Raw genomic sequence first — 16,910 nt, 5'->3', positions numbered from 1 at the left:
CAAATCTGAGCTGATAGCAGTCACGCTATAAGCGCCTGTTGACTATGGGTGTTGCTGGGAACACTATAAACGCAGAGAACACTAACCTGGCCACTAACCTGGCAATGACCCTGCCTTACTGCTGTGTCTGTGTATAGGAGAGTGGTAGGTCCCGATACAATAAGTAACCGTGTTGTTCCTGTTTCAAAAAGCTGGTACATAAACTCTGCCTCATGTTTTGGGGTGTGTGTATATATGTATGTATGTGTGTGTGTGTGTGTGTGTATGTATATATAAATAGAGAGAGAGAGAATCAGTACTCGCTTAGTCTGTTTTTAGGGTTTCAGAGAGAGAGAATGTATAGCTGTCTATTGCAGAGCATACACAAGTACTCCCACATTTACTCGCTTAGAGTGACCAATTAACCTAAACTGCACATTGGGCATATGGCAAGTATCCCAGAGTACCCAGAGGATAATCCATGCAGATATGGGGATAATTTGCCGGATAATCTGAATGGACAATGGCTGGACTTGGGATTTGAGCTCAGGATAGTGGATCTTTGAGGCAGGAGTGCTAAACACTGTTATACTGTGTTCCCCTACTTCTCATCATCCCAATATAAATTGTGCAGGAATGACTGATGTTTGTTCTATCAGTTTGCTTCTTTTGAAATGCACCTGGAAATCTATTTTTAAATGCAAGCATTGACCTCATCCATAGTATTCTATATGTAAGCTCCTTCATGCAACACTGCCCTTTATGTAAAATGTAATGTGTTATGTGTTTTTACATTTATTTTTGTTTGTTAACTTTCCATTTTCTTACTGTAGAGCTACTCCTTATTGCACAAGTTTGTGATGGCTGCTAGCAATAATGAATGCTGGTTAATCACTAATCAGTAGTATAATCAACTCATATATTAACCCAGTCGACATTGTCACAGTCTTCAGGTCAATGGCCCCATCTATTGCCCCTTTCAGAAACACTGGTACCCTGAAGATCTAATCACAGTGTAATGGTGTAACACTGGCTAGTTTACCAGTTTATTTCCTATTTGGTGCTTTATCCTTAATTGTAACTAGATAGTAGAATCTTATCAGAGAATAGGTGTATGGGACACAGTTAAAAGAAACGCTGAGCAAAACCTGCAAACTCATTCATCCATCCATTTTCATAACCTGCTTATCTGGGGCAGGGTCACAGGGCAGCTGGAGAATATCCCAGCAATCTGGGCTGGAAAGGGGGCCATCCCAGGGTGAACACACATCCATACACCCTTATGTATGGGTGGCAATTTGGCAGTGCTACATCACCTAACTTGCATGTATTTGGACTGTGGAAGGAAGCCAAACCAGTTGGAGGAGGAAACTGGTTCGAACAAGGGGAGGACATGCAAACTCCAAGCAGGAGGAGTAACAGAAAATAACAACAATCACACTAGTTTTTTTTTTTTCTTTGTTTAATGTGTACTCTAAATTATGTAATATTGATGTCCACTGTAACATTGTCCCGTGATTTTTCAGGTAAGGAAGACAGAGGTTTAAAGTTAAGGTAGTCCTCCTCACTAGAGAGTAGTGAAGTGTAACACATACAGGTACGAATTTCAGTGTACTCTGTATCTGTGACAGTAATGACCCTCTGAACCTGTGTATAGTGCCTATAAAAAGTATTCACCCACTTGGAAGTTTTCATATTTTAATATTATACAACATTGAATCGCAGTGGATTAAAATTGGATTTTTTGACAGTGATCAACAAAAAAAAAAAAGACTCATGTCAAAGTGAAAACAAATCTCTGCAGATTGGTCTGAATTAATTACAAATATTTTATAATTGTCTGCGTAAGTATTCACTCCCTTCTTGTTAATATTCAGTAGATGCCCCTTTGGTAGCCATGACAGCCTTGAGTCTGTGTACACAGGTCTCTATCAGCTGTGCACATCTGGACACTGACATTTTTTCCCATTCTTCTTTGCAGTACCGCTCAAGCTCTGTCAAGTTGCATGGGGATCATGAGTGAATGGCCATTTTTTAATTCTATGCAAAAATTCTCAACTGGATTGTGATCTGGACTCTGACTCAGTAGCTCCAGGACATTAACACTGTTGTTTTGAAGCAATTCCTATTTAGATATGGCTTCATGGTTGAGGTTGTTGTCTTCATGGAGAACAACTCTTCACGTAAGGTGCACATTTCTTATTAACTGCATCAGGTGTCCGCCAAGAGTTCCCTTTAATTTGCTGCATTCATCTTATCCTCCACCATCACAAACCTTCTAGTGCCTGCTGCATGGAAGTATCCCCACAGTATTATGGTTTTACTGCCATGCTTCACAGTGGGGATGGTGTATTTTTGATAATGTGCATGGTTCTAACATGGTGTTTAGTCTGATCCACAAAATGAAATCCTTTTTCTGGCTGACTTCAGGGTCTTCCATATGCCTTCTAGAAAACTTTTTTTTTTCCTTTTTGGCTTTCTCTTTTTCACTGTCCCGTAAAGCTGCTACTGGAGAAACAGCTGGCAGCAGTTGTTTTCTGCGCATTCTCTCCAATGTCATCTGCTGTAGCTTGTACCTACTTCAGAATTCTCATAGGTCTCTTGGTGGCCTCCCTCACTGGTCTTCATCCTGTACAATTAGTCTGTTTTGTTTATGGTCTGTTCTAGATTGACAGCTCTGCCATACACTTACTATTTCTTAAGGGCTTATTTAACGGGACTCCAAGGGATATTCAGTGACTTGGAATCTTCTTGTCTCCATTCCATGACTTGTGTTTTTGAATCACCTTTTCACTGAGTTGCTAGGAGCTTTGTTTTTATCTTCATTGTGTATGTTATGTCACCATACTGACATGCTGTGAAAAGAACTTTCCTGTATTTTCAAAGAAGTCATTCTCAGAGACAAGGTGAAACTGCAGAACGATCCTTTATTTGCAAATAGATATGCACAAATGTCTCAGTCCATGGAGTGAGCAATCATTAATTCAATGTGTTCCCTTTTATACTTTTCTATTACCATTGCCTTATGTAATACATCATGTCCTCTGCCTCTTAATAAGCAGAATTCTGTCATCTTAGCCAATCAATTACAGCCACCAGTAACTTTGTATTTATGTCGATTCTTCCATTATTCTAAACATCGTTTCGTTAATAGGGTTGTCCTATAGGTTTTCCCATTGATTTTTATCACCCCTTCAAAATAGGCGTGTTTGGGCCTTTTCACTATTTGTCCTCTTTCTAAGGCGGTGTTTATTATTCATTTACTTCATTTTAACCTTAGTAATTTCTTCGGTGGTTCTTCTCAGATGAGGCAACCCTCATATGCCCAAAGTTTAAGCCGTGTTTAGTTAACCCTTTAGTTACCTTCAGTCCTTTTCCTTATGCTTTTAATAATCCGTTGTTACAACTTCATTTAAGTATATGCTTGTATTAAATTGTAAAAATTATTATGTACTGATTAAGAAATATTTGATTAAAATTCTATACTCACCACAGGTTGGACCTTCCAGATAAGATGCATTTATAAAACAATCAAGTGAAACCCCAGACAGGTGATCTCTGTTGAACTAAGCATGCGATACCTAAAACCAATTGGATGCAGCAGTGGTGATTTAGGTGTGTCATATTAAAAGAGGTGAATACTCATGTGCTCAATCATTTTTGTGTTTTAGATTTGTATGTAATTTGGACCACTTTGCAGTGATCTGTTTTCACTTGGTCTTGTGATCCACTTGTTGATCAGTGTCAAAAAAGTGAAATCAACTCCAATGTGATTCAGCATTGTATAACAAGAAAACATGAAAACTTACAAGGAGGTGAAATGTTTTTAAATGCTCTGTATATACATAAACTACATTTATTTCAGTTTTTACAGAAGCTTTTTCTTTTGTTTTCTCATCATTTGTTTATATACATTCAAATCATCACCATCAGTAGATTAACTAAAAATATTGTCAACTTGCAAGGATGACGCTGCACAGTACTATTTATGCACCATATTATATCAGAACAGGCCCAACTGTAATATAAGCTTGCTCTCTTTGACCTCTTCTTATCTTTGGTGGAATGGATCGACTATGAAATATTGAGCGTTGTTTAAGAGCAAAAACATTGCTTTTTTCTTAGTACTTTTCTTAAGACTTCAATGACAAATCATTTCATCATGTAAACTGTATCACGGCTCCAGCAATTTTTGTTGTTATGGCACATGAGTTGTTGATTCTGTTAATTTAGACTGAACAGCAGTGTGCACTTATGGTTTTGTTTGTCAACATATTATTGAGCCACCATTTCCAGTGACATCTGGGTGCCCATGTGGTTAAAACCATTGTTTTTAGTACACTGCACCAGATCTCACTATTTGAAGCTTCCTGTCACTTTTTCTTTACCAGCACATTGTGAAGATTGGATGAATCACCATGTTGCCAAAAATAACAATGGCTACTACACATTGCAAGCTGCATGAGCTCATTTATACAAAATCACATCACCATGCTTATCTTGCCCTTTAAATTTCCACTGACATGTTAGAGTGATTTAAATGTTTGTTATAGTAAATGAAAAGTAAAAGCAGAGGATCAGCAATAATTCTGTTTTTTCAAGACCATATGTGATTACATTTAAATAGATCTAAAAATTTCTCGTATACACCCTCTTTTGCAGCTCTGACCACAATTAGAAGCGACTGTCTAATTTAATATCTAAGACTATATGCTAAAATGATTGTTTATGTGAGAGGCTGCTGGACCAAAATGGATGGGGGAGGATATGTTTAAACGTTTTAAGCAACCAGTTTATTTCAGTGAATTTAATTCATATAATGTACATGGTCATTTGTCAATTTTTTGCTCTTTTTCAGAATGATTAAATATATATTTCAATGTTTCCTTAATTTTTAGACCACTTTTGTTTTATCATACAATTCTCAAGCCTGCTTAATCCCATTCAGTGTTATGGGTGGATGATGCCTATCTCAACAGCATCAGGTGCAAAGCAGAAATCACCCCTGAAAATAGCAGCAGGGTTTTGCAGGGCCCACTCACACACCGGTAAACTGGATATATTAGAATTGCAGATTAACCTGACATGACAGTTGTTGGGTCACAGGAGGAAAATTTCACACACTGATTGACCAGGAGAAAAATCAAAACTCAGGATTCTGAATTTATGAGACAACAGCTCTAAACACTTCAATACGATACAACTCCAGTTATAGGCTGCTGTCTTGATTGAATGACAAGTCTTGTCACGGGTGTCATGTTTATTTTCTAATTTGCAGTCGCCGATGATGACGTTTAACTCTTTTTTGTGTAGTTTAATGACGTTGGAGCATTTTGCCAAAAGAGAACACCAAAAGATTATTTGTGCGTATAATTGCGGATTATTAAATAACCAGGTTATTCTCTTAACCTGATTGTATGTTTGCATTTAAAATGCACTGATTGGCTTTATAGTGGACAGTTTCCTGATGGTTTGAAAATAAAAGATATTACAGGATATTACTGTACATCCTAATTGTGGGGTGGAGTGGTGGCTCTGAAGCTTGGCATCTGCACTGGCAATCAAAAGGTTGCTGGTTCAAATCCCCTAAACGCCAGAAGTGAGTCTACTCTGTTGGGCCCTTGAGCAAATTCCTTAACTAGCAATTACTCTGTCCTGGGTATGATGTTAATCTGCATCCAGCCCTGCATGTAGGCCCTCCAACCTGCAGGGAAAAACTTGGGGGTTGGTGGCAGAATTGGCACTGCAGCCACCATAAAAAACCTAACACTGGTTCCATTCCATTTGAACTAGTGTGGACCTGAGGTGTCACCCATCTCATTGCTGCATTCGGGTCCTAATCTGGGATCCTGAGTTGGTTTGTCATGTGGTGGGTGCGGCAACACACTGTATCAGTGCGTGCTCCTAACCTCTCTGTCTCTCTCTCGCTCTCTCTCACTGTACACTTAATTTCATTAAGATGCTCACTTGAGCTTACCATATGATATCAGAAGTATGTTTTCACATACTGTAGCAATCAAACCTCATTACCATAAATATTTCAAAATTCAAGTGGTTGACATTTAGTGCATTTACACACACTTCAATATCACAATTATTCACAGAAAGGATAAACCTGATTAACAGAGATAGATTTCTGCATTATGTGGCCATGTAAACCCACAACTGGGTTACTGTTAAGGATTTTCTAGTCTGCGCATGTCCATTGCACTCTCTGAGCCTGTGCATGTATTTGCTTCACATACGCTTTCAGCAGCCACGAGTGGAAGCTTTCACAAAATTCATATCCAGAGGCAAAAGTTTGGGCGATTACATTGTTCCTTCTCCTGGCCAAAATAATCTGTCTCAATATTTCAGAAGTTGTTAAATTTATTTTGATGAGTTGAATATACAGTTCTAACCTCAGAAACACAATCATGAGAGCAGTAGGGTAACGTTAAAAGTAACACATTACATGGTCCGGTTACTATAAAAGTAACAAGTACCATAATGCATATCTTATTGAAGTAAAAATACCTGTGTTGTTATTGTTCCAGCAGCACTGGGTGTAAGGCAAGAAGCATATGTACCTTTATACTGGGTCCTCTGCAGGGCTCAATCACGCAGGCAAGCAGAAAAGAATCTAGTAACAGAAACCTATAAATAAAGCATCAATTTGACTAAATGTATTTATAAAACAAGAGAAAATGATTACAGGTATCATGTTTATGTTCTAATTCGCAATAGCTGATGATGATGTTTAAGTCTTTTATTTTTTGCAGTTTAAAGATGTCGGAGCATTTTTTGCCTAAGGAGAACTCCAGAAGATTACTTGTGCATGTAAATGTAGATTATTAAGAAACCAGGTTTCAGCCTTAACTGGGTTATTCTACTTAACCAAATTATGTGTGTGTGTGTGTGTGTGTGTGTGTGTGTAAATGCACTGATTGACATTACATTGTAATACAAATAATGTGGTGGAATGTTTCCTGATAGTTTATATCCATTTATTGCTGTTAAATCTAATATAGCTTCACATGGTCACTACAAAATGTAACAAAATCAGTAAAACTGCTATCTAGCTTGCACAGCAAGATATACGGTGTCAAAATTGTTACAATTTGAAATTTTCATGCTTGAAAATTATATAACCTAAATTACATTTAATCGAGTATTTAATTTTTTTTCCTATAAAATGTTTATCTGTTGCAGCTAATGTTATGTGAGGCTTAATATGGAAGGTTTTGTAATCTGGAGGGATGCAATACAGAGAGAACCAATTAAAAAAAGCTTTTGCTATTGTTTCTGTATTATGCTAGTTGCACTACAATAAGAAATATGAAGAATGTAAAAATGCTACTCTTACAGTCAAGACAATGCTGGGTTTACTCCTCATGAACCAGAGTGTGCCTTTTAATGGACCCAATGGTATCCAATCCAGTGTCGAATTCAGCCTCTTGTCTAGTGAGACAAGATGGACTTCAGTTCCCAAGACCCTGCACTGAATTAGTGGCTTAGATGGGTATAGATGGACCTTAAGTATTTTTTGTGGAGTGAAAAACCAGAAGTTAAATATTTGTTGTGGTCCACTTCCTCCAATAGCTTCTTAATTTAAAAATGTCTCCTAGCAGAAAATTAACTGATGTAGTTAATTTTAAATGCAGGCTTTTTTATTACTAGACCAGATTCATTCCCTTGTTTTTCTAAGAAATGTAACCATTAAACTCAACTGTTGTGACCTGCAGAGGGAACTCTGACACAGACAGACATAGGTCACAAGTTCAACACACCTTTTTATTTTTTCTTTGTGGGAAACGCCCTCCTCTGTTTCTCACCTACACAGCACACAGCTCTTTCTTTTCTTCTTCTTCGTTCTCTTCTTTTCAATCCAACTCCACTCTTCCTGGTAAGCTTAATCTACTTTCCTTCTGGCTCCCAGAGTAGTGGCAGCTGGCTAAGTTTATAGGGCACCCAGAAGTGCTCCAGATGCTTGACGACCTTCATCCGGCAGCACTTCTGGGTGTGGCAGAGGTGCTGCCACACAGGGCTCAACAGTACTTGCAGCACCCTCTGGTGGCGCCCATGGAACCCAACAGGGCTGCACCAAACTCCCAACTCCCATGGAGCCCTGTGGGAGATCGAGGCACTACTGCAGCCGAGGGGGGCTGCCATCTATCGCTCCGGGGGAGGTAATATGTTCTCTCCCCCCAGATCCTTCCAGTGCAGAGATGTCCCAGCTGGCTGCTACACTGTATATGTGAATAGTTTTTTGGGGTTTTTTTGGGAGTTATCTTTTGCAATAATTATTTCAATCCATTTAGTAAAAGCTTATCTTTCAGAATTATTAATTCAATCAGTTTCCTAAAACCCCATTAATCCAATTTAGAATTGTGGGATTTTGGAGGCATCAGTCACAAGACCAGAGCCAACTCTAAATGGAGTGCCAGTCGAGCACAAAGTGTACCTGTTAGTAGGTAAACAGTTCCAAAGTCAGCACCGTGTGATCTGACAGCTTGATGTCAGAAGCACATGACTAACTAGCATAAGCTGTAGCAGACAGAAAATGCTGGGTTGAGAAAACAGTCTATAACCGTTAAGAAAAGAAATCACTGAAGGCTCCTCTATTTAATGTCCTCACACAGGGAGGCTGGTCGCCAGCCCACGACAGCTTATCCAGCTAAGGTGAAGGACAACTAATTTGGTACAGTGGCAGAGAAGGTGCTCTGTAATCCCCAGACTCCAAGTTTGAGTCCAGCTACTACTGCCACGGGGAGGATGAGCAGCTGAGAGAGGCTGTCACCCTGAGCAAATTCCTAAGTAGAGACAAAAGTTATTACAAATGAAATTGAGGAGCCGCTTTGCATTAATAGTGGACGCCAATAGTTATTATGAGAATAAAGTCAATCAAATTAAAAATGCTCCCATATGCTCAAATGTGCATTGCAAACACATAAATGGTGTTATTTTTCAGCCATTATGTATGTATTTTTTCAGTTTTATTGTTGTTTTGTTAATCAATTTTGAATTATTATTTTTTTGTCTTTATGTAATTTGTGAGGTTTGCTTTTCATTTATTTCTTGTCTTTAAATGTTTGTTAATTCCTTGTGCTTTATGTGTGGAGCCCCAAGAGGCACGGTCACACTGCTGCTGGTTCTTCCTTTAACTTTATATTTAGGTCACAGAGGGAATCCCAGATGTGGATCATAGAGAGTGCTAGGAGTTTATATTGAGTATTGCTTTTTGTATTTTCTGGTTACTAGATTCTTTTTTGCTTTGTATTTTGAATTTTGCTTTGAGGATAAGAAATTTGTGGGACTTCTTCTCCTCATATAGCCTGTTGGTAAATCCTGTTTGCTATTTTTTGTTCTTTCATTTATTTACTGTAAATGAATCTCCATTTATAAATATTCATGTTTAGGGTGTCACTACAAGCCAGAGTTTTTATGTTTTTTCTCTTCCTTGTAAGGCCTTTTTGATCAATTTTATGACTTTTATTGAACTTTAAAAGTCATTTCACCATTTTAGGCATGCTTAGGCCAAAGCCTGCAAGTAGAGGTTGGAAGCTGGATTCTTAAGGATGAGTCTATATGAGGACAGGCCAGTAAAGGTCCTGGCTTGCTTTGTGAGTCTTTTGGAGGCCTCACACTGTTTTGCTATGTCTGTGAGGCCTCATACTACCTATTCACAACATTAATAGCAGAGCATTCTCAAACCTGTTTGATGTATTTAATGGTCATGGGCCAGAGCATCTCTTGGTAGCACTCGGGTACAAGCCACAAAACACCCCAATCAGTCCTTTGCATTTACATTCCATGGGGGGGTTACTCTATTTGGTTAACCCAGCTTGCACTTCTCTTGGGATCTGAATGGTAAACCAGGTAGTTTGGAATTCCTGGTTCATGAAAGTTTTTTTTTTTTAACATATTACTTTTTTTCTAGCATTTTGTCTGTCAAAATGTTGTTGCTGACAATAGTAACAAAGATCACGCGTCATACAGTGCATCCGGAAAGTATTCACAGCACATCACTTTTTCCGCATTTTATTATGTTACAGCCTTATTCCAAAATGGATTAAATTCATTTTTTTCCTCAGAATTCTACACACAACACCCCATAATGACAACGTGAAAAAAGTTTACTTGAGGTTTTTGCAAATTTATTAAAAATAAAAAAACTGAGAAAACATATGTACATAAGTATTCACAGCCTTTGCCATGAAGCTCAAAATTCAGCTCAGGTGCATCCTGTTTCCCCTGATCATCCTTGAGATGTTTCTGCAGCTTAATTGGAGTCCACCTGTGGTAAATTCAGTTGATTGGACATGATTTGGAAAGACACACACCTGTCTATATAAGGTCCCACAGTTGACAGTTCATGTCAGAGCACAAACCAAGCATGAAGTCAAAGGAATTGTCTGTAGACCTCCGAGACAGGATTGCCTCGAGGCACAAATCTGGGGAAGGTTACAGAAAAATTTCTGCTGCTTTGAAGGTCCCAATGAGCACAGTGGCCTCCATCATCCATAAGTGGAAGAAGTTCGAAACCACCAGGACTCTTCCTAGAGCTGGCCGGCCATCTAAACCGAGCGATCGGGAGTGAAGGGCCTTAGTCAGGGAGGTGACCAAGAACCCGATGGTCACTCTGTCAGAGCTCCAGAGGTCCTCAGTGGAGAGAGGAGAACCTTCCAGAGGGACAACCATCTCTGCAGAAATCCACCAATCAGGCCTGTATGGTAGAGTGGCCAGACGGAAGCCACTCCTTAGTAAAAGGCACATGGCATTCCGCCTTGAGTTTGCCAAAAGGCACCTGAAGGACTCTCAGACCATGAGAAAGAAAATTCTCTGGTCTGATGAGACAAAGATTGAACTCTTTGGTGTGAATGCCAGGCGTCACGTTTGGAGGAAACCAGGCACCGCTCATCACCAGGCCAATACCATCCCTACAGTGAAGCATGGTGATGGCAGCATCATGCTGTGGGGATGTTTTTCAGCGGCAGGAACTGGGAGACTAGTCAGAATAAAGGGAAAGATGACTGCAGCAATGTACAGAGACATCCTGGATGAAAACCTGCTCCAGGGCACTCTTGACCTCAGACTGGGGTGACGGTTCATCTTTCAGCAGGACAACGACCCTAAGCACAGAGCCAAGATATCAAAGGAGTGGCTTCAGGACAACTCTGTGAATGTCCTTGAGTGGCCCAGCCAGAGCCCAGACTTGAATCTGATTGAACATCTCTGGAGAGATCTTAAAATGGCTGTGCACCGACGCTTCCCATCCAACCTGACGGAGCTTGAGAGGTGCTGCAAAGAGGAATGGGTGAAACTGGCCAAGGATAGGTGTGCCAAGCTTGTGTCATCATATTCAAAAAGACTTGAGGCTGTAATTACTGCCAAAGGCGCATCGACAAAGTATTGAGCAAAGGCTGTGAATACTTATGTAGTTATGAAAAAAATGAATTTAATCCATTTTGGAATAAGGCTGTAACATAACAAAATGTGGAAAAAGTGATGCGCTGTGAATACTTTCCGGATGCACTGTATTTGACAACTTGACTTGTGTTTGTGGCAGCATCTCTTAAGAACTCTGTGTCACACTGGGTTGCTGCTGCATTAAGATTGCCTATATTTGAACTTCAGATTTCACGTACATTAATTCTTTCTTACAATCTGTCTTCATCATCCTCCCTGCTAAAATTAGAGTATAATAGTCAAATGATCAAAAATATTTCTGTCTTTATCATATGGATTCATCATCAGTTGGGATTTAAATCTACATCATACAATTTACATCTCAAGATTTTCACCCCATTTCTTGTACTGTCTGATCCTGGTCTGGATCACACAAATTACACAACATGCCTCTTTATAGAAACATTCAGTTTAAAACTGATGACTAGAACAGTATATGAGTACAGTATGTGTGTGCCATTCATTTATCAATCAGTGTGAAGTTTTGTGGCTGCTTGTAGACTACAGTTAAACATATGTACATGTCAGGAGTGCCCTTTGACATTAGAGATAACTGATTGAGGCCTCACAGTCTGTTTCAATGATCACTGTGTCTTATGTTGTAATGTTCCATTTATGTAATATTGTAAATGTTATTTTTTTTCAATGTAAAATTCTACGGCAGTTCCCTTCCAAGTGGTGGACGTCAGAGGTAACTTTGTTACCTAAAGTTGCAGAGTTTTAACATTACACTAATCTACCTGAATGTATTAAATGCTAAGAGTTGTGTCTGTCGAAAGCTTATGATGAGATATGCACTGGAGGAGCAAAAAAAAATTGATTAGCAGCAACCTTCGCAGAGTTAAAGGAGCCTGCATCTTCCTTACGGAAAACTGCTCAAGTTCATGACTTGGCAAATAGGAAAAGAACAGCAATGACATCTGCTGAGCATGAAGTACATTGCTGAGGCCACTCATAGGAAGGAGAAGAAGCACAGCAGTGCCCTCTCATGAGTCCCAATTACGGGATGCAGAATGCATACACCACAAAGACAGACAAATACATGTGCAAACTGACCTGTGCTCCTGTCTTCACACCAAAGTGATCATTCTGATCGCAAAATACAGTGCTGCACCCTGTGATTGCATGAAAAAGATCTTCAGCGCCGACATCTCCTAAGCATCAAGCCAAACTCAAGAGGCAGTTCAGTGTCAAAGAATGACGAGAGGTAAGCCTAAATATAGAATCGTTGAGCAGCCGACTAATTCTACAGCTTATCGACATGCCATAGATATCCTATCATACTGAGTGCAAGAACAACAATGATAGAGAAATGCATACTGTCAAACAAGGTGATCGTCAAATAGTTACAACTTCTGCTCATGTGCAAACATTGCATTTACGTCCTTGCATCAATCTTTACATCAGTGTTTGGCTGAAGAGCATTACTTACAAACAAACAAACATTAAATTAGTGATGTGCTGACTGTGGGGTGGTATTTTTTAATACTGAAAACAAAAGAATATGTGTCCAGAATGGAAATGTTCGGCTTCCTCTATATCAACCACCACAACCATCAAAAGACATTACAACTTTGACAGGAATTGAAGTAAGAAACTGTTTAAAACACATAAGAGGAACCAACAGCTCCTTATCTTTTGTATCACTGGGAGCCTTAATTGAACACATGGTGCATACATTTTCACTTCCCTTTTATTTTAGGACCAGTAGTCTATATATTCCTTAGTACAAATTAAAAACATAAAAGACAAAAATGTTATTTGGTGGTTTCATGTTTGCATTTTATTGTCATAAAAAAAAGATCCATTATTGAATTTATTTTAGTGCAGATCAAGCAGCAACTGAACAGTGACCTTGTGTTTCTCCCACAAATGTGAGAAATGGATGTGAATAGAATGAAGTGAGAAAGTGTGACATCACAAATGATAACTACAAAAACTCCCACATCGCGTGAGTGAAGAACAAGTGTTGGCTGTTTCCTAGGCTATAAAATCATGTGCATGAAATTGTCTTCTCAGTTAATATGCTATGTAACCTATATGAAGCATGAAATCTGTTGTTCAGACATTATACTTATACTTATGATATTGTTCAATCCATTTTTACCTTTGTATTCTTCTCACAGCATCCACCTTATTCTGAGATTAAGTCTTCCCTGCCAGTGGTCTTTCTCAGCTATGTGTGATAACACTGTTAAAAGCAGGTTCTGTCATTGAGCATTTCAGTGGATGATCCTTCCCTCTGCATATGAAAGGCAGAACATCTATGCCGGGGCTTTATTTTCTCTTAATTAGACTGCTGCATTTCTTTCTTCTCTGCGTTATCTCTGTAGCTAAGACTCTATACAGTTTGCAATATTGCTTAGAAAAAGCCCATTATATCACTCGGCATGACTACAGAAGCTGCTTTGTTGTATTAAAATCACATTTGAAAATCTCACTGACAAATTAAAGTTTGTGATCATTTCAAGGTGGTCAATAGTCCATATCACACATGCCATTGTAGTTTGCTGTGCAAAAAATGGCAAGCATTAGCTGTTTTGCTATAGATATTATTGATAGGCCGCAAGCACAAAAGAAAATTAAGAGACTGGGGACCTTACATATAAACAGTATGTATGCACACAAACATTGCGTATGGCTGTTTCCACGCTCACATTGCAATGTATAAAACCTAAACTTGGCGTAAAGCCATTCTCACGCCAGCTCAAACCATTACATACGCAAGTTTTCGGCTTGGTTTTGCAAACTGGTGGCACCCAGCGTCAAAGCAATGCTACTGTTCCTGTGTGGTTTCCCTTTATTTTTTAGATTCACATCCCTGACGCGGCTTTATCAAATGCACTGAAATTAACCACATATTGTTTTTTAGTTTAAGGCATCTGTTTGTAATCTTCCTGTAACCATATAATGGTGCACGGAATGGCCACACTACTCCAAATACCATAGCTACTTTAGCATTATTACTCTCAGTGCACCCGTCTGAGTATTTTAACCCATTGTATCTGATTGTGGAATCACAGCTATACAGCAGCTGATTGGAAAGCTCTATTGCAAATTGTGTCAGGAGACGAGAGAATTATTGGGATACAGCTACTAGCACACACTGCCTCAGCCATGGGCTATTTGAACTTCTCCAATTCGGCAAACGCTTCAGAGGCTTTTCTGTAGGGACCTTGTGGTTCAGAAACAGTTTCATCCCAAGAGCTATAAACGCACTCCAATCAGTCCATCAAGTACTCCCCGGTAGAATTGTTTGTATTTATAAGTAAAGTTACCGCACTGTAAACTTGCACTACAGTTATAATATTGCACAACTTGAGCCACTTATGCTTTCATATTGTACATTTTTCATTGTTTTTTGTTGTATTATAATTATTAGTATTGTTATTGTTGGTGTTATTTTGCCATTTTATAGGAAAATAAGTTTATGGATGATTTGCATATTGAATCTCATTGTACCATACAATAACAATAAAGGAATTCAATTCAATAGAAGAGAGTGCGTATTTACAGATGATGACGACTGGCTTCTAAGTCGATTTAGATTTCTAGGCGCTATCTTCTTGGAGCTCTTGATATCATTTTTAAGATGAAATGCAGTAAAGTATATATATTATGTAATACAGATACATTTTTAACTTAATTTAAATAATGTATACTGTTAATCAAGCGTGTGGACAGAGGTAGTGATGAACTGGCGCCCCGGTCAGAGATTCTTCCTGCCTTGTGGTGTATGCTTACTGGGACTGGCGTGACCCTGGATGGATAGATGGATAGAATAATTAAACACAAAGATATTTCAATGTTACTTAAAAGTTTTGAAGAATCTGTGTTCTAAGCTTACAGATGGCTTGACATTTATTAAAGAGCTGAATGTGTGGTGGTTGGTTACTTGGAGAAAGAAAAGGGGGTTAGTACTTTTGAAAAAGACAGTACTGCTGCAATAAATTATTTTATCAAGGGTTGTGCATGGCACAGCAAGCATCTTGCGGAAAGCAGAAATGATCCCTGAATGGGGCGCCAGCTTGTCGCTACCACTGCATCGTCATGCCCCCATGTTTAATACATGCTTTAATTCCTATCATCATGAAGATGATATCAAGTATACATCTTTGTATTTAAATTGTTCACAAAGCTTTAATATCATTAATGTAATGTATTGTGTGTCCTGTCAGTGGTGAGAGAAAGCCCATTTAAAAAGCACGTAGTAATTCACGTACATAGAGTACGTAGAAGAACACATAGAATATGAAGCATTTAATGCGCTACTTTAGTTATGATGGGATTTGAGAAACTAGTAAATTAAACGATTTTAACATGAAGTTTATGACGTTCTACTTTAATGACAAACTATGTGATTAAAGTGGAAATTTTGACCTTTTTCTCAACTGTGTCCCTGTTGTTTTTTTTTTCTTTTTCTTTGTACCCTAATACACTTCCATATGACGCTCAAGACAGTGGGCTGCGACTTGCCTTTTCATGGCGACTTTGATATCTAAGCACTTCTTTTTGTTTCGGGCACTTTCTGAACTTTCGAGTTTCTCTCCTACTCTATGTCACTTGATCAGCTTTCTTTTGTTGTTTATACCACTTCTTAAACCAAGAAATAGTAAGTTTTTCCTTGCCTCCAGTTGGTATTTGCTGAAATTCTTCTTTTTTCCCTGTGCTTTTGCCATTGTCTTTTCTGATCTTAAGAGGCTATTTATATTGATTTGTGTATTCAAAGAGGCATAATTCAGGAAGGAGTCGGGTGGGGCGGCAAGCACATGGACGTGCTTTACATTTCATGCTGACTGGGATTTATGTAGCGGAAGAACGTGGAAGTTGGCATCTGAATTTTTTGTGTGTACAAACATTTCTGTTTTTGTCTGTCCGCCATGTTTTAGTGTGAATTATACGCACTGCGTTATACAGGGAGATACAATCGAAACCGAGACCCCGAATATTCTGTAATAACTGTGGCTAGGACGAAGCAATCTGAACGAAACAACGTTCAATGTGAAATCGCTGCTATTCCCCCCGAGACGCTTGCCAATGCGTTCAGGAACTTGGAGCGCCACGTCAAAATGTGTCTGGCAGAAAACCACTTCCAGCATCGTATGTAATGCAATTGATTGCACATTCGTCAAGGTATATAGCATATTTTTTTGGTTTAGATTGCTTCATCCTAATGGGAGTTACAACTGAATATTAAGGGCCTCTTTCAAGTGAATCTCCCTGCACATGAGGCCCCAGGAGATTAAATCTTTAACCAGAGAACCACCAGTGGTCAAAACCAAGAAATGAGCGATCATGTAACAATGACCATTACACAAATCTTACACAGAACCTAGTCAAAAAAATCATTTTAACCAAAACTAAAGAGAAGGAGTTCTATGAAAGGTTTTAAAACATACGCAAACACAAACTTGGACACTAGATTGCATGCGGCACCAGTGACGTGACTGGGAAGCATGACATGGCATGGCAATGGACAATCA

General features: G+C 38.9%; 1 protein-coding gene across 7 annotated transcripts in view; it reads left to right on the top strand.

Annotated features, from left to right (window-relative positions):
* The window catches only part of ankib1a (ankyrin repeat and IBR domain containing 1a), a 393,960-nt gene that overhangs the window by 199,941 nt on the left and 177,109 nt on the right, over positions 1 to 16,910 (top strand). The gene's annotated exons all lie outside the window — the stretch shown is intronic.

This window comes from Erpetoichthys calabaricus, chromosome 13 (assembly GCF_900747795.2).
Source record: "Erpetoichthys calabaricus chromosome 13, fErpCal1.3, whole genome shotgun sequence".
Lineage (NCBI taxonomy): Eukaryota > Metazoa > Chordata > Cladistia > Polypteriformes > Polypteridae > Erpetoichthys > Erpetoichthys calabaricus.
The sequence above is the reverse complement of the archived record's forward strand: the minus strand, read 5'-3'. Positions and strand labels throughout refer to the sequence as shown.